This window comes from Arvicanthis niloticus, chromosome 13 (assembly GCF_011762505.2).
Source record: "Arvicanthis niloticus isolate mArvNil1 chromosome 13, mArvNil1.pat.X, whole genome shotgun sequence".
Classification (NCBI taxonomy): domain Eukaryota; kingdom Metazoa; phylum Chordata; class Mammalia; order Rodentia; family Muridae; genus Arvicanthis; species Arvicanthis niloticus.
Window position 1 is genome coordinate 15,410,307 of NC_047670.1, and position 18,243 is coordinate 15,428,549.

Here is an 18,243-nt window from a genome sequence, read left to right on the forward strand (position 1 = left end):
CAGTTTTCACCTCTTTGTTTCTCACCGTTCACCTGCCTGATTGGCAGCCCTCCGGAGAGCAGAGCCCAGGCCTGGAGGCGGGGTTCTGCTACTCTCGGTCCCCAAAGAAATATCTCAGCCCTTATCAATCTCTGATAAAGTCAGTCGGCGTGTTCCCTTCTTCTCCGGCTTTTGATCCAGTAGGACACCCTTTGAGTTTTTCAGCTACCCAAGACTCGGTATACACTTAGTTAAATAAACCGAACCTTTTCTTGTCCTGATCCCATCTCTCCTAGTTTATTTCTCTTGTGGACTTAGATTATTTCCTTAGAATACTGAGAAATGGATGTGATGGATGGCAAAATATCCATCCACCATCTGTTACTTAATCTAAATATATCACGCAATCTTTATTTCAGTGTGTCTAAACTAGAGAATAACCAAGGAGCCATGTCTTTTCAAACCCCACTTGGCCTCTTTGGTAACCCAGTAAATTTTTCCCCGTTAGGAACAGGCTACGTGGTTTATGGCTAAGTGTCTTTGACCACACATCTTAAAGGGATCTACCATCATTTTCTCTAACCCTCCAAAACCTTAACCCAATTGATTAAGTCCTCAAGAGAAACTAGGAGGAAAACAAATACTACTTTCTTTTGTAAGTTGCCTTGGTCATGGTGTTTTGTCATCATAGCAATAGGGAAACAAGACACAAAATAACAGAATAAAAAGAGCCAAGCCCAATATTTTATTTTGTTCTCTCAAATTATGGATAAATGAAAGTTTATTGGAAGTTAAGAGCCATTATGTGCATACCTTTAAATGCTACCCAAAGGCTGCACTCGATACCCAATAATCTACAGGACACTTTAAGCCTCCGGATAGTACAAGAATAGCTTTGCAGTATAGATGGGGTAATGGCTGGTAAAGGGGTTGAGAAAAAAAAAATGCAGAATAACAACGGTCCTGTACTCTGTATAGTCGTCATAGTTCCTAGAAATTAAATTTCTTTCTTCTGTCTTCCCAGAAATTGGAAAGGTCTGCTGTTACTCACTGGTCCAATATGCATCTCCTGAGAAAGTTGTACCTGAGGGACATCTCCACTTCATTCTATGGAGGCACCTTGTGCTGGATAGTTTTAACATGAAACAAGCTGAAGTCATTTGAGAGAAGGGACCCTCAATGAAGAAGATGCCTCCCTACACCTGGGCTTGCCGGTAGAGCATTTTCTTACTTAATGACGGATGGAGAGACAGCCCATTGTGAATGGTACTATCACTGGGCTGGTGGTCCTGGGGTCTATAAGAAAGCAGGCTGAGCAAGCTATGAGGAGTAAACCAGTAAGCAGCATCCTCCACAGCCTCTGCATCAGCTCCTGCCTCCAGGTTCCTGCCATATTTGAGTTCCTGCCCTGACTTCTTTCAGTGATGAACACTGATATGGAAGTGTAAGCCAAATAAACCCTTTCCTCCCCGAGTTGCTTTTTGGTCATGGTGTTTCATGGCAGCATCAGAAACCCTAAGACAAACCTATAGGTCAAGTCTGTCTGACATAGACAGGGGTTTATCTAAAACCTTACTTTTTTCATTCAACCAGGGCCAAGCCAGAAGTCCAGGGTTCTCCCCCAGACACTCTGCCTTCTGTCACTGTCACTGGGTCCCATTTACTATGTCCTCTAAATATTGCTCTGTTCTCTGCACTGTATACCCTTTGCCTTTAAGGCAATAACTTCAAGTTTGGCTGCACCCCCCCCCCCAAGAGAACTTGGAAAAATTGAGATGCCTAGGCTGTACCCAAGTGAAGGTGGCTCTGGATAATCATATGTTTTTAAAATTCCAGGTGATAAATGTACATTAAAGACTGAAAACCACTGCTACAAACTCACCATTTCTCCTTGGATTAATGCAAAGAAGCTACTTGGTCCCAGGTAGATTTTTTTTTTTCTGCACTCTTTCTAAATTACCCATTGTAATTTATTCAACATTGGCTCAAGAAATATTGGTGTCTACTAAACTGAAAGGTGATCAAAGCCTTCTACCATCTGGAGTGCCCTCTCCCCAACCCCCCCCCCCCACCCGTTGGCTTCCAGATGTGAACGCTCAGCTGTTCCTGCCACCATAGACTCTAACCCTCCAAAACCTTAACCCAATTGATTAAATCCTCAAGAGAAACTAGGAGGAAAACAAATACTACTTTCTTTTGTAAGTTGCCTTGATCATGGTGTTTTGTCATCATAGCAATAGGGAAACAAGACACAAAGTAACAGAATAAGAAGAGCCAAGCCCAATATTTTATTTTGTTCTCTCAAACTAATGTCAAGTATTCTGATATTTGACCTTGAGGGTGCTTGATGACCAGAAAGTACAAGGTCTTGGCAAGAAAAACTTGTCAAGTTCAAGACAGATACAGGGTAAAGCAGACAGAGTCATAGGATGGGGTTCTGATGGACAGATAGGTAGTGTGGAACCAGAGTGCTGAATACCTGTAAGGATGGGGTAAGGGATGCTAAATGGTTGGTATATGTCAATAGATTTTGTACTGCATCTGTTTTGCATCAGAAACTATCACTCTGGCAACTGTGGGTCAGACTCTGGCAGGAAGACTGAGATTGTCGAAAGGATCTAATAAAGAAGGCATAGTTCTAGTCAGGTTGAGACTGTGGGAACAGAAAGGATGGTTTGCATATTTGTCCTGGGGTATAATTGGTAAGGCCTGCATGGAATGCAATAAAAGTACGGATTGAGAGAGAGAAGAGTGGGTTAAGTAACAGCCCCTCCTTATTGGGTGAGTACTACATGGCTTGTCCTGTGCTGTTCTATTAGCATTTAACCCTTTCATTATCACAGGGCCCCAAAGATAAGTGTCCATGTTAACAACTAATTGACAAACAAGAGTCTGAGGCCCAAGACATGAAGTGATTTGCTCAGATACATAGCTGGTAGCAACAGAGCTGAGATTAGACCATCTAGGCTGTCTGCTCCAGAGCTACACCCTTCTGCAACACACCCATCCCAAGCCTCTCCACTAGAGCCACAATCCATGTGAGAATTTCCTCAGCTAATTATTCTTGATAGTACTACAAATCCTCCCTCTTTTTGCCCTTCTTCTCATACTTCTGCGGCCTTCCTGCTGCCATTTTCTTTGTAGGTCTTTGTAGGTGTAATTGTGACTATAAACCCTTTCCCTCGCCTCTGCCTGGCTCCTTTTACTAGTCTGTACTGGTTTCACTGCATAAGCCAAGCCTATCTGGTTACACAGAAACCCTAAAAAGCACTGCATTATTACTTTTGTGTCTTTCCCACTAAATTTTGATGCTTGACATACCAGAAAAAAGGAGACAAAGAAGCTTAGCTGTGAACACAGGACACCCAGAGAGACACCAATGGCTCACCCCTGCCTTCAAGCCATTATAAACTTCGCTGAGAAATGGTGCACAGAAAACTCACTCTAGCCAAGTGTGGGAGCACACACCTTTAACCCCAGTACTCTGGAGGCCAAGGCAAGTGGATCTCAGTGAGTTTGAGACCAGCCTGGTCTACAGAGAGTGCCTGTCTCTAGCAAAAACAAAACAGAGAGAGAAAAAAAAAATCACTGTAACCTGATGTGGCATCCTGCAATCCCTGCACTTGGGAGACTGAAGGTGAGGTGGCCAGCCTGGGCTATGAAGCAAGTTCAAGGCCAATCTGGGCCATATAACAAGACCCTATCTCAAAAACAAATTAATGAGCTAATTAAAGGAGCCTAGTTAATACAATGGCCAAACATAGGATACAAAGAACACTGAAGAAGCCTTAACTCTGTCTGAGGTCACTAGAGGCCAAGAAGCTTTCTTTTAGCTGAGGGTGACCTCCAACTTCTGACTCTCCCTCCTCAGTGTGGGAATATAGGCGTGTACTATGTAGTCTCTTGTGGGGCTAGGGACTAAATTCAAGACCTTTTACATTCTGTGTAAGCACTTTACCAACTGAACCACATCCCCAACTCCATTGTCATTAACAGGCCATGAAGAGGGTGTCTTTGGCCTTTGTTTTCCAGAAAGACATAGGGGACTCTTAGCCAGCAAACTTGATCACTGCCATGTGTCTTCCTAGCTGATTTCCAGATTGGTTCAGCTATCTTCCCATCAATGTCTAGAAGTTTCTTCTTATACAGTTTGCTCTTATACAGTTCTTATCTGTGAAGTTGCAGAATTTCCAGTCTAGCTGTGGGTCCCTGGGAAAGTTGGGAAATTTCTGTGAACCAGCCACAGTGCCAAGACCAGTGTGAGCCTGTGAAAGTTGTGGCCTAACTTCCCGGAGAGGTGCCATGGATACAGGCCACACTGCCAGTGACTCATGTGTACATCCCAGTGGCTCTGCTTAATGTGGCCATATAGAACATGGGGACAGAAATAACTACCTTTTGGATTGTTCTCTGGACTAAATGAGTGAAGGACAAGGCTTGGCACCCATCCATCATCAGGAAACATTAGCTCTGGTTCCTAGGTAAGGGATACCCACTAGGGTAGGGATATTCCAATGAGGATTTTAAAAATAGTCACCTGTGTCCCTGCTTGGGCTGTTCTCTGGTTAGGATCATATAGGGAACCAGGCAAGGAGAAGCCTTTTCTCTTCCAAATGGAGAACAGGTCTCTTGATTGCAAGTCCTTCAGAAAGCTGAAGGCTGAGCTGCTCAGACTTACCTCTCTCCTGTCCCCTCAAGTCCCACCTTCACTGCAGACCTCTTAGATGCTCTTTGAGGTGAGGGTGGTGCTGGGAGCCCCATAAAGGGCTATCTAAACAATTTTTAGGGTACCATTTCCCCAAAGTGGAGGTTAGAGTTGTTATTTCCAGTATCACCTGGGGGTGCTTATTAAAATACATTCCTGGGCCTATCTCGGAATAATGAAGTCATTATTGATGAGGCGGGAGCCCTGGGATCTAGCTAGTATTTAACAAGCACTCTGGGTAAGTCATACCACATGTTTGAGAACCACAGCTTAAGAGCGTCATTATGGCAACGCTCAGTTTCAGGAAGTGTTCTTACATTAGATTTCTCCTTGGGTCTTTTCACAGAATGCCGAGGGAGAGGAGGGTGTTTTCTTTTTCATAGGACCCACTACCTACAGTCTCATTTATGGTCCCCCCTACCCATGGTTCTGACTCTCTCTAACCTCCTCTCATGAAGACTAGATCTTCAGACCACTGTTCCCAATGTCTTATCCCAGTCTTTCTTAATTGCCTTTCCTGTTTGATTATAGGCAAGCTCACCCAGTGTTGGTAACCTGGGCTGGAAACTCCCAGAGTAATGTCTAAGTAGAGCAGGTGAAACTCACCCTGTGTTGGATATTCACGTTTGGCTCACTAGGTTCATAACAGCATTGCCGTGTGAGTAGAATGCTGGGGTGACAAGCAATGACTGAGAGTGATCAAGTAAGTGTTCCAGCTGGCTCAGGACAGCCATGTTGCTTGATCATTAACAATATTTTCTTTTATTTTCACAGAGCCCTGGATTAGGTACATCTCACAATCAATGAGTTACTTCCAGGCTGACAGTCCCTTAGCCCTGGGGCTGTGCCTAGACCACCCTCACACCCCCTCTTCAGCTCCCAATCTCATGCCATGGCTCCTTTCTCTAATATGCCTTTAAAGAACTTGCTTTGGGTTGGGAGAGGTGGGTTGTTTGTTTGTTTGTTTGTTTTCCACTTTGGTTTGTGAGTTGATGAAATCTGTTGTTATATTTCGCCTCTCTTACAATGTCAGAGAAATATTTTTCTTAGCTTTTAACACCTGGCATGGTTGTTTCCCTTGTTTATAATTATTTGTTTTCCTCTTGTACATCTCTAACTGTGGAACTGACAATCTGTCCCTTGACTTAGAGAAAGCTTAGATCCGAGTGCATGGTCCTCTCACAGCCCATGTATAAGACGTGACAGGAGAGTCTTTAGCATTTAACTTACTTTGGCTGAGTCCTCTGTTCCCATTTCTTCCCCAGCTTCAGCTCATTCCATTTGTATTATTTGCATCTGCAATTCATTTTCTATCATTTTTTGAAACAAAGGGGATATCTTATTGTGTGTATATATACCGGCAAGCCAGTCCTAATTGTTAATTGTATAAAAAACAAAAGGGATTATACTCAATGCATAGAAAACATAATGTCCCCACTTATAAAATTTAATCTTAACAAATGAATAGCACTCCAATATTGGCTTTAGCATTCAACTATAGTACTATCTAAAGAATGGAAATATTCCAAAAACAAACAAGCTAGGGGTTAGATTGGATTTCAGAATGGAACGATTTTAGATATGACCCAGAACCCTGATCCAAAGTATGTGATAAGAGCGATCAGTACTGGATTGTATAGCCTAATTACCCAGCATTCAGAAGTGTCCAAGCACAGTCCTGTGCTGTTGGAGACAAAAGAGAGGAAAGGGCATGGATGGAGAACTCAGATGTGGGAGTCTACCGTCCACACACAGAGATGACCTGAGAACAGGTGTTTTGGCTAGAAGCATGTGACCTGTAACAGACTGTTCTTCTTGAGGCTCCTGATGATGCCATGGAGGCCTGAAGACGGGTACCCTGTTCTGTGCAGCTAATGGAAAACTGAATAAAGAAGTTTACTGTGGCCAGGGGTAGTGGCGCACACCTTTAACCCCACCATTTGGGAGGCATAGGCAGGCAGATCTCCATGAGCTTGAGGCCAATGTGGTCTACGTAGGAGTTCCAGGCCAACTAGAGCTCTATAGTGAGACATGTCCCAAAACAAACAAAAAGACTCACGTGCTGGTAGATGCTTAGAGCCTTTCCAGTCAACAGGGTGGAATTGTTAATATGGAGGACAGATGACCTTGCAGTATAGTCCCGGAGGCCTGTTTCTTCATCTTTATAATGACAATGATGAGCTGTCTTTTTCATCAGGTCTCTCTGTAGGTCTGGTTGTTCTCCCTCCCCCCGCCCCCCCACCTCCCCCCGAGACAGGATTTCTCTGTGTAGCCCTGGCTGCCCTGGCTGTCCTGGAACTCACTCTGTAGACCAGGCTGGCCTCGAACTCAGAAATCCACCTGCCTCTGCCTCCCAAGTGCTGGGATTAAAGGCGTGTGCCACCACTGCCCGGCTCTGTAGGTCTGGTGAAGTAATAAAAATGAATACTAAGCATTTAGCACGATGCCTGATACTTTCGAACAGCTCAGAGACTGTTGCCATTCACAGCACTTATTTTTAAAATGAATGGTTATTAGACCAGGTGGCTTTCATTTGAGGATGGTGTGTTGTGGAAAGTTTTTATAGAAAAAAGAAAACTTTATTCCTCCCTGTAATATCTTCTCAGAAGTGCCATCGTTTTTTTTTCTTCTGAATCACATTTAATATCTTTATAAGAATCTCAACACTGAAACAGTAGGGAAATAAAAGGTATTTGAGGAAGGAGAAGGCAGTAGAAGAAGACAGCTAAATACAAAACAGCTACAGCTGGATCTAGACAGACTGAGCTTTACAGCATCTCTCACCCCACCCCCACCCCACTCCATAGGCTCTGCCCAGTAGAGGTGTCACTTTAGCTGTGTGTAAGCTAGCCAGGGGACTCACTTACAATTAAAAAAACAATTGCGTTTCTAGTATGGCTCCAATTTTTTAAAATCCCATCTACTTTTGCCAGGGGAATCCCATTTAAAAATGTGTTAGAGGAAGGCATATTAAATAGTTATTTCCTGGTAAATGTGGTCAGAAGTCCAAAGAGCTAAATGAAAATCTAAGGAATAGAAAGAGGCGGGCAGCGTGTAAGACCATGAACACATTGGCTGCTAGAGGTGAGGTGCTAGAGTCTGGGTTGGGGGGTTGGCACCCTTTGTTGAGTTATTAAAATTCATATTTGGGGTTTTTCAGAAACCATCACAAGTTTGGAGCAAAATTGATTGTGCCAACCAGCATTCCTATGAGCTATCAAAGAAAACACGATTTTCAAATAGTTGGATAGCTAAGCCGGGAAAAGAAATAACTGAAGTCTCAGGGCCACAGATTTCAAGACAATTTCAAATTGTTCCTAGTACTTTAATATCCTGTGATAAAAAAGCAACATTTTGTACAATATATCCCAAGGACAGGAAGGAAAATTGAACCCCAGAACTGCAATGTTTCCATAGCTTTGTTCAAATAAAAACCCTCCCCACAAAAGTTACAAATGTAATGTAGTTGTTCCCCTCAGAGGAGGAGGCCTAATCTAGATCTTGTGTCCTGTTGGTTCTGTGTATTACATGACCTTCTGTGAACTGTTTCCTGTGTTCAGTGTTGAATACAAGAGAGTCATTTCATAGCAAGCATTTTGGGATTCAGACACTGTGCTAGTACCATCTATTTTCAAGTATATGGACCTGCAACATAAATTCCAGGATTTGGATGACTGAAGTGGATGCTTGGTCACAGAGAAGTGTTTCTTCTGTCTCCACCATAATTGTCCTGGTTATAGACCCAGCAGGAAAACAAGTGTGTAATTTTTTTTTATTTGATGTAAACAATGGATTCCCTTTGAGAAGATGACATTTTAGAGACTCTGGTAACCCAGAGGACAGTGGCAGCTCCTTTTAGTCTCTCTTCCCTCTAATCCAGACCCTAATTCCTGATCTCTATTTCTGCCTGTCCTCTAACTGGACAGTGAGTTATTGTCTTCTAATTAGGAGTGTCTTCAGACTGATTTTGCACAAGCAAGAGTTTGTGACCCATGAAGCTTAAATATAGATCTATGAATTTTCTCGAGGGGGAGAGTAGAATTTAAAGTAAATGAACAGAACGTTGTAAGAAGACACAGTGGGAATTAGTTCAAAGGATTCATCTTTAATAGAAAATCATAACAGGAGGCCATGCTTGTATTGAAGTCAGAGAAATTATAAGGCTGAAAGGTCTTAGCAAAGGGCCAGCTCTAAGATCCTTCAAAGAGATGAACATGTGTAAGTGATTCTGGATCTTTCTGTTTGGAGGCTGCTAATTTGTCCCTCTGTTTGACCTGGCCAGTCCTGTGGTCTTGGATCCTGCCTGGTCAGATTGTTTCAGCATCCAGGAATTTGGTTCTAGGTAACCGGCCCTTGACAGCAGCAAACCTCCAGCTTAGGTTACAAACCTGCTCACACCCAGAGTTCTCACAGTCAGCCTGTGTTGACCAGGTCTCATTCCATGATGCACATCCCATAACGCAGACCTCATCCATAAGAGCACGTGTAACCCAACTCAACTAGATGGCTGAGTTTTCTAATCAGTCCTACCAACCCCAATATTGCAGAAAATATCCATGGACATGCATGGATGGAATAAGTATTTGTGATGCATGTTCATGTACATACATATCCACATATTATATACTATAGAAATCTGAATACATCATAATTTTACTAGATTTAAATACATTTAGTGTATCTAATAGATTTAAAACACTTCCTTAATTCACTTCTTCCTTCTCTCTTCCCTTTCTAATTAATTTAATTAAAAAGATCAGGCTACAACCTAGACACAGTCCTGTTTGAACATTCACATAATTCATAATAAAAACTTGAGTTGGGGATCTGGCTCACTATTAGTCCAGACTCTGCAAAGGTTTTCACTACACTGGCCCAAGGCCCTTGGAAGGACTGTAGTTTTATGACTTGGCCCGTTCACCTTCACCCTGACCCACCTGTGGCCCAGACTCTGTCACCCTCCTTACATGCTCCACCCTCATTCCTTGTCCTTCCCCTCCACTAGTCCCCACATTTCCCATCTGATTGCCTTATAAGCCTTAGGAAAATGATGATTTAATTCTCTTTAAATCTATACACCAGCACTTAACCTTAGCTAAGCAACCCCTCCAGAGCAGAATCCCTACTGTAGCTGTTTGGAGCACCTTCTCCGTATCTAAGTCTTTAAAACTCACACTCTCCACAGCAATTCCTAAATGAGAATCAGCAATACTGTGTTCACCATGTCAGGTAGTATTCATTACAAAAGAGAACAAAACATGTCCAAGCTATGCCTTGCTAGCTAGCTTTCTGTTACTCTAACAAAATACCGGAAATAATCAGTTTATAAACAGAAAAGGTTTATTTTGGTTGACAGTTTGGGAGGTTCTCGCCTGTAATTGGTTGATCTTATTGCCTCGGACCTGTAGCAAGACAAGCACATCCTGAAGGCAGCATGTGGTGTAGAACTTAACTGCTGGCTTCATGACCAAGAAGGCAACAGCGAGATAGGGAGGGGCCAAAGTAGCACAGCCTCCTTCGGAGGTGCGCCCACCCTGATCTCGGGACCTCCCACACAGCCCCACCTTGCAGAGATCGGACTGGTTTCCAACAACTCCATCTTTGGACCAAGCTGTTAACTTTGGGGGCCTCGGGGATATTTATCCAAACCATAGCACTGCCCTCACGAATCTGGCAGTGTAGTGACTGAAGCAGAGGCAGCCTTCAGCTTTCTAACCGGCTAAGCTAACTTAGCCGGGGAGCCATCTGCTCATTTGCCCTTTCATTGTGCCGGGTCTTCTCAGTGTCCCTCGCCTTCAGCGCTACCCTCCCTCCTGTCTCAGAAGAGCTGGCCCCTTTTCTTCTCAGCAGTCCTTGAATTCATTCCTCCTCCGTGTTCTCTCTCCTTCTCAGTATTTATTACTCTGAAATACCTAATACTCTATTTTTACCCTTGAAACAGCCTGCACTGTACACAAAACCACCAAAGAAGTACTGAGTACGTTTGGTACTGTCTTCAAGTGTTATTTTGGCAGTTTCCTTGAGAACCATTTTGTACTTTTATCCTTTTGAAATTTGTGTCTAACCTCAAATGATCAGGATAGGAGCCAATAGACTGATATCCTTGGATCTAGATTACACATTCTTCCAAGTGGTTTCTCAGAAATCATGTCAGCTTTCTTTTTTTTTTTTCTTTTTTCTTTTTTTAATTTGGAGTGTCTTCTAGGTACTTTCTACTGCACTGGGAAAAGCCCCACCCATCTAGGTTTGCTTTCTGTAACTCATTTTAGCCTAGCTAAGAAATGTAAAGAAATGTTGCTTCCATTTTGTGGCCAGTAAAGAAGAGAGTTTTGGATTCTGGGAATCTTTATAAAACACCTATAATCTCATTTTGTTATGATCATTATCTGGGAGGTCTGGACAAGGTGGCCCCAGTGGTTCTAGTGTTTTTTCCTTTTCTTTTCAATGAGTATTAGCCGTCCTTTGGAAAACATTAGGTTCCTCTTTTTAACACAAGCGTGAGGAGACTCCAGGAGTGCCTGGACAGTTTTGTCCTTCAGGGGCATGAGCAAAAGGCACCAATACCACGACTTGGATCCTGGATCATAACTGGAACTTTTCTAGAACCTTAAAGTACTTAGAATTTTTCTTTTCAATAAGACGTATGTCTTTGATACTTTCTTGTTGGATTTGGTGGTATGTGCTATAATCCAAGCACTCAGAAAGATGAGTCTTTTTCATATTCATTTATATATCTGTATTATACACATGTGTGTATACCTGTGTATAGGTATGTGTCTAAAAGTGCAGGTGCTCTCAGAGGTCAGAAGAGATCAGAGCATGGGATGCCTGCCATGGGTGCTGGGCACTGTACTCGGGTCCTCTGCAGAGCACTACACACACTTAACCACTGAGCCATCTCTCTAGCTCTCCTTTGGTGTGGAAGCAGGCTCGAGTGGCTAGGAGGGTGGTATGGGGCTGAGGTAGCTCTGGGGACTAGGTAAAGCAAGTGTGTCAGGGAGAGGTCAATAGTGGAATCATGAAGTACATTAATTACTTTAATGAGTACCTACATGTGAAAGGTCCATTCTGGTGCTCTCGGGCCAGTGGGTGGGAGAGAGCTTGTGGACAGAGGCATTAGCATTTCAGGGTCCCTCAGGAGCTGCCCCAGCTACATCTCTTAATGTACAGGAGAAAGGAACCACAGTGTTTGTCTGCCCAGAACAGCTGCCTCTAAGCAAAATTGGAAGCAAAGATTGACAGTGACTCATTGAAATGACAGGTCAAAGTTCAGGTATACATGTGCATGCGCACATACAGACACAGACACGGACATAAGGGTGGGGAGCAAAACAGAGAAAAGGCAAGCTGGCTAGTGAAACCACAGCACACAGTCAGTCATTAGCAAAGAATAGCTGCCATATTTTTCAGGCAGCGGGCATTTGAGCTAAGCTAGAGCTGAGGGGATGGAAAAGTTTCTGTTTACAGCAAGGTGCAAAGACTTCCTGCTTATAAAGTCATATTTTGGCAGGACAAGTGACTAGACGAAGTCCAAAAGAAACAAGAAGAGATTTGAAAGAAAAAGTAGAAAGTCCCATTTGGCTTGAAATACACAATTTGCATAGTTACAAAAGGCCTGACTTGGCAGCCACTCCTAAGGAAAAAGATCTGGGACTTGGTGGCTTGTAAGCTCAAAAATGAGTGAACTGTGACATAGTAGCAAAGAAAAGGCCATGAAATCTTCAACCGTGTTGGCAAAACATGGCGTCCAGGTAAACTGAGAGACCCTCCCACAGTGGTCAGCAGCTCAGTCTTTTATTTAAACAGATTTTGAGATAGACATAAACTAGGCATCTGCCTGTAATCTCAGCACTTGGGATGCTAAGGTAGGAGTGAGTGTAAGGCCAGCCTGTACTATATAGTTAGTCCAGGCTAGCTTTGGATAGAGAAAGAGACCCTGCTCCTTCCACCACCCACCATCTCCCCAAAAAACAAAACAAGAGAGGGACTGAATAGACTGAAAGCACTTGCTGTCCTAGCATGAGTTCAAATCCCTCAGGAAACATGTGACTGTAACCCCAGTGGGCAGAGACAAGATGGTCACCATAGCCTAGCTGCAGGCTCAGTAACATACCCTGTCTCAAAGGGATAAGGCCGAGAGTGATAGAGCAGGACACCAGATGTCCTCCTCCGGCCTCTGCATGTGCATGTACAGACACACATACACCAAAGTCTCCACCTCCACCCGCACACGGGGGTGGGAGCATGAATCTTGAGAAAGATAAATAGGTCACAGAAGAATCTGGAAACTATGTCACCAGACATGTGGTCAAAGAACTGGTTGTGCTTGGCTGGAAGAGAAAAGACCGGGCAGACATGAACTGTTGCTGCACAAAGGATCCTGTGATGAAAGAGATGGATTTATAGTTATCCCGAGGGCAAGCTGAGAGCTCGACTTGAGCTTAGTAAAAAGCAGCCATTTAAAGAATCCAACCTGCATGAGGACACAGTACTCCTACACCCAGGAGCAGCCCCTGCTGGATACATCCCAGTGAGTTTAGAGTGGCTTTGAAAGGAATTCTAATTGTGTAGAGTTTGTGGGGGCACTGAGGAGGTAGAACAGCAGAGGTGGGGACTGGGTCAGATGGCCTGCCAAGTCGAATGTTTCTGTCCAAACAGTGTCCTTTCTGTCCCTTCCACTATTTGTCCCTAGTCTCTCCAACTTCTCTGCCATTTGAACATTTTCTCCCTTTAAAAATTTTTTGTTTGTTTGTTTGTTTGTTTGAGATGGGGTCTCACTAGGTAGTCCCAGCTGTCCTGGAACTCACTATGTAGACCAGGCTAGCCTCAAATTCACAGAGATCTGCCTCCTTAAGCCTCCCTCCTTAGTTTGGGGATTAAAGGTAGGAGAAAGAGAAAGAAAAAGACTATTCTGATGACACGCCCCAAAAAACATGCCTTTTTCATTCGTAAGGGACTCTCGCCACCTGATCCTTTTGTTCTTGCTCATTATAGACTGTTGCCCTTTCCACCTGCTCAGCATCTTGGTCTTTAGACCAAGTGGGCCAGTGAGATAGCTCAGCAAGTAAAAGCACTTGGTACCAAGCCTAATGACCTGAATTCAGTACTCAGAACAGATATAAGAGAGAACTGACTGATGTGCCATGGTATGCATATGCTACGTGCACACACACACACTAAACAAATGTAATTAAAATAACAATACTAAATAGGACTTTGATTTCCTTGGAAACCCGCCATCACCCTCTTCCTCTCTCACTTTTGGTTCTAAGATTAAATTTAAGTTTATGGCACCGAGGAAAGGTCGTGTAACACTTGCCCGGCTTACAAGAGCCGCACACATTGATTATTTCTGGGAAAGTCAAGTGACCCAAACTGACCAGTATGAATTGGTTCAAAGATCTGTACTGTAACTGTTAGGGAAAAGTTGGGGCCTTTTTTTTTTTTTTTTTTTTTTTTTTTTTTTTTTTTTTTTTTAATTAATTTATTTATTTGGTAAGCTGTAGTAGACAGAAGCCAGTGTGTTGAAAGAATCTGAAAGAAAAAGAAGTCAGCCCATGAAGGTGGCTATGGGGAATGGCAAAGGAGAAAGAGAATTCCGACGACACACCCTCAATAAACCCCACCCACCCCAGCAAACCCCACCCACCCCAATAAACACCACCTACCTTGATTTAGATCTGTCTCTTGAAGCCAACTTGCCCTTTTGGTTTCAAACTCTCGCAGTCTTTGCTTCTCAGCCTGTTGCGATTTGACCCCTGCACACCCCTCCAGCATAGTTTCTTCCCGTAGCCTTCTGGTCTCTTGCCGTAAACTAGTGCACAAGATGACTGCAAGGCCCGGAGCCTGGCCTGCTGTGTCTGCCGTCTGAAGACTGATACATCTTCCGACACATTTTCAGGAAACATTTCAGTCCTAAATGCTTTGGCCCCTGAGTCTTCCTTTCAAAACACCTCTCTGTCCTGCAGTGTATCCATCTTTTTCCTCTTAGGATTTGGATCCCAGGAGTCATGTAAGTCATACTTACTAAGCCCTCCCATATTACTTAAATACGGGCCACTCAGAGCCCACGTTCGCAGCTCCTGCCGTGTTAGAGTCTCAGAGGGACACAACCCTGAGTAATGGAGTTGTCCTAAAACATGACTCCTCGGGAAGAATTCACATCATGGAGGAGGTGACCATCATTCTTGGGGAAGGGTGCATTCTGTCACTGGAGTAAGATGCTGGAGGCAAAACTTTTATTTTTGGTTGTGAGCCTAGCCTTTAACGGCTGAGCCATCGCTCCAGCCCGAGACAAAACTTTTATAAAAGTGGAAAAGGTTGTTTGACTCTGGTTTTCATGGTTCTGGTCCATGACCGGGTTGACTTCATTGCTTTCAACCTGTGATGAGACATGTTTTAAAGGGGGCAAACCATTCCCCTTATGGCCAGGGAACAAGAATGAAGCAGAATCTGAGACCGTATTGCCCCTTCAAAGGCATACCCTCACATGACCCAAAGGCCCCAAAAGGTTCCCTCTTAGAGGTTCTATCCTGACCCGACAGTACCCAGCATGGGTGACCCTTTAACATGAGTCTTCAGGGGGTACCAAGTTTCTCACTGCTTAGCTCTGTTCCTAGTCACACGTGCCCACTGTAGCATCTACTGAGACTTCTTACTTAGAATAGAAAGAGAGGTAGGCCTAAATCCACGTGGAGCAAATAGGGCAGATGGGTCTCTGTATTGCTCTGTTCCTCAGTTGCTACCCAGCAGCCCCTATCCCAAGGCAAATGATAATAATCAGTGTTTTATGTCCCAACCCAAAACAGATCTGTACACACCCAAGAACACGAATACATGTCCCCCCACCTGCTCTTCTTACTCAGGGCTGGCCTTTGCACTTCCTTTTCTATTCAGGAATAGCCCCTGGAAGCTGGGAATTACTGGCACATGCCTACAATCCCAGAATTTAGGAGTCAGAGGCAAGGGGATCAGGAGTTAAAGGCTATTCTACATAGTAAGTTTGAGATCAGTCTGAGTTACGTCAGATACTATCTTTTTAAAAAGGGGAATGATAATATTCCAGAGTAAAAATATTCTCTTTTAATGGTTACACAATGTTCAATAGTATAGTGAGAAATCTTTCCTTCAAACATCTTTTGTCTGGAGCCACTGTCATGGAACCTGGATTGTGCCACTGGATGCCTGATACCACCCCTTGTGACCTGTGGTCCTTTTTCCTGTTCCAAACTGGCAACCCTCAAGGACCATCAGTATCTCAGTGAAGGACTTGGGAGATGAGCTTGCCCTTGTTGATGTCACAGGAGACAAGCAACAGGGAGAGATGACGGATCTCCAGCATGGCAGCCTTTTCCTTAGAACACCACAAAGTATCCCTGGCAAAGGCTATGGCATGACTGCAAGCCCCAAGCTGGTCCTTGGTCAGTCAGCAAGAGGCAGGGAGCTGGCTCCGTTTGGCCCAGTGAAACGGGAGAGTGTTGTGAAGTACTGTGCAAACTGCAAGCTGCTTCTTGCTTCAGACCCAGTGGATATCTTGACCTAAGTGGCTTAGACGATAAATGGCTTTCCCCAAAACAGAGTTATCGGGAGCGGTTATAATCTGGATTCAGCTGGGCTCTGTTACCTGATAGGAGAACTTTCTTCAGGCTGGCAGTTCACCTGCTAGGCTGTCATGGATGGGTCCTAGGGGAGCATGGAGACTCTAGTGTGCCCGTGCGGGGTGGCATGAATGTTGCCAGTATCTCCCTGAGGAATCTGAACCCAGAACCGGGCACTGATGCTGACAAGGAGCTGTGGAAGGATGTTCACAAGCAGGTGGTTGGCGGTGCCTCTGGGGTGGTCAAGCTGAAGGGTTCTGTATACACCTGGGCCAGTGGCCTCTCTGTGGCTGACTTGGCCAAGAGCAACACGGATTCTTGAATGGGCACATCCCATATCCACAATGATTAAGGGTTTCTACAGAATAAAAGATGATGTCTTCCTCAGTGTCGCCTGTATCCTTGGACAGAATGGAACCTCAGATGTTGTGAAGGTGATTCTGATTCCTGAAGAGGAGGCCTGCCTGAAGAGGCATGCAGCTACACGCTAGAGAGCTGCAGTTCTAAAGCCCATGTTAGCACTGAACTCACTATGTAGCCCAGGCTAGTCTCAAATTTGCAGCAATGATCCTGCCTCAGTCTCCCAAGAATTAGGATTACAAACATGTGCCACCAAGCCTGGTTTTCTTCTTACTACTTTTATGAATGAGAAAAGAAACTGAATAGTAAGTGGGAAATACACATGTCTAATAAACACATTAAAAGTCCAACCTCCGCCATGTGTAGTAGTGTACACCTCTAATCCCAGACCTCCAGAGACTGAGGCAGGAGAATAGCAAATATCCTGGCCTACATGAGTTTACACAAAAACAACCAAACCAAACAAAAAAGTTTAAGGCAGTTGCTTATGGTGTGGCAGTGATGTAACTTGATGGTCATTAAAACAGAGCCTCCTCTCTTGTTCTTCTTTTTCCTCTTTCCCAATACCTGCCAACACTCTGGGCTTTTTTAAAACTCTTTTCTTCTAAAGCTACTTCCTTGTTTGTTTTGCAACTGGTTCTTACTATGTAGTCCTACCTAGGGTAACTATGTAGATCATGTAGATATATAGACCAGGCTAGTCTGGAATCTGTCTGCCTTTGCTGGGCACCACGCCTGGCTCTGCTGCACCCCCCCCCCCCAATCTCCCTCCTCCAGGCAACTCCAAGATTAATAGTTTACCTGTCCCAAAGTTTTCCTTGTGTAATTATAATAAAATTATCCTTGAGACTGTTGGTTTAGATTCCATCTTTTATTCCAGAAAATTAGCAGGTCTGAGAAAATGACACTGTCATGCTGTGTTGACAATAGATGCAAACTGGATGGATACCTCCAGAAACACGTTCTTAAGAGACATGAGGTTTTTACATCTTTATCCAGGAATGGCACTTCTAGGAATCCATCCTATGGGTATAACCATCAAAATAGACAAAGAATAATGCATACAGGTAAGTACTGTTTTAGCTGGGGGAAACTGGAAGCCTATTTGGAAAGCTATTTGAAAGCTATTGTCTTCTAAGTAAGACAATATTTCTACCAGGAAGGCCACAGAAAAAACAATTTCAAACTATCAGTGAAAGGGGATATAATGTGTAGATTATATTAAAGGCAGGATACAAAACTCCTCATGCAGTGAGATTACAACTCCAAAGATACATGAGAAAAATAGGAATATGCCAAAGCAGTAGGTGCTCATGTTTAGGGATTGCATGTGCTATCTTCTATTTTTTATTCTTCTGTTACTTCTCCAAGTTTATACTGTTCCTGTACTGTGTAGTCTAAGAAAAATCCTGCAATCAAACCAACAGCCAAACAGAAAGCAGGCCCTGGGGCTAGCTTGGGTGGGAAAGAGCTTGCTGTGTAAGCAGGAGATAAATTTGGACTTCAGTACCCCTGTTTAAATGAAGCTGGGTATGACCTTGTGAGCTACTAGTTCCAGCACTGGGGAGTCAGAGGCCAGAGGATCCCCGGGGCTGGCAGGCC

General features: G+C 43.9%; 1 long non-coding RNA gene and 1 pseudogene across 2 annotated transcripts; both read left to right on the top strand.

Annotated features, from left to right (window-relative positions):
• Positions 1-47: 47 nt before the first annotated feature.
• Positions 48-2,028, top strand: LOC117718693 (uncharacterized). 2 transcript variants are annotated; one of them, XR_013103218.1, is made up of 3 exons: positions 48-218; positions 1,004-1,193; positions 1,816-2,028. It is a non-coding gene; the product is annotated as an uncharacterized LOC117718693 (long non-coding RNA). The 2 variants fall into 2 exon arrangements; XR_013103217.1 differs by lacking the exon at positions 1,816-2,028 and having other exon boundaries at positions 1,004-1,443.
• Positions 2,029-15,887: 13,859 nt separating this feature from the next.
• Positions 15,888-17,353, top strand: LOC143433742 (L-lactate dehydrogenase A chain pseudogene; annotated as a pseudogene).
• The last annotated feature ends 890 nt before the right edge of the window (positions 17,354-18,243 follow it).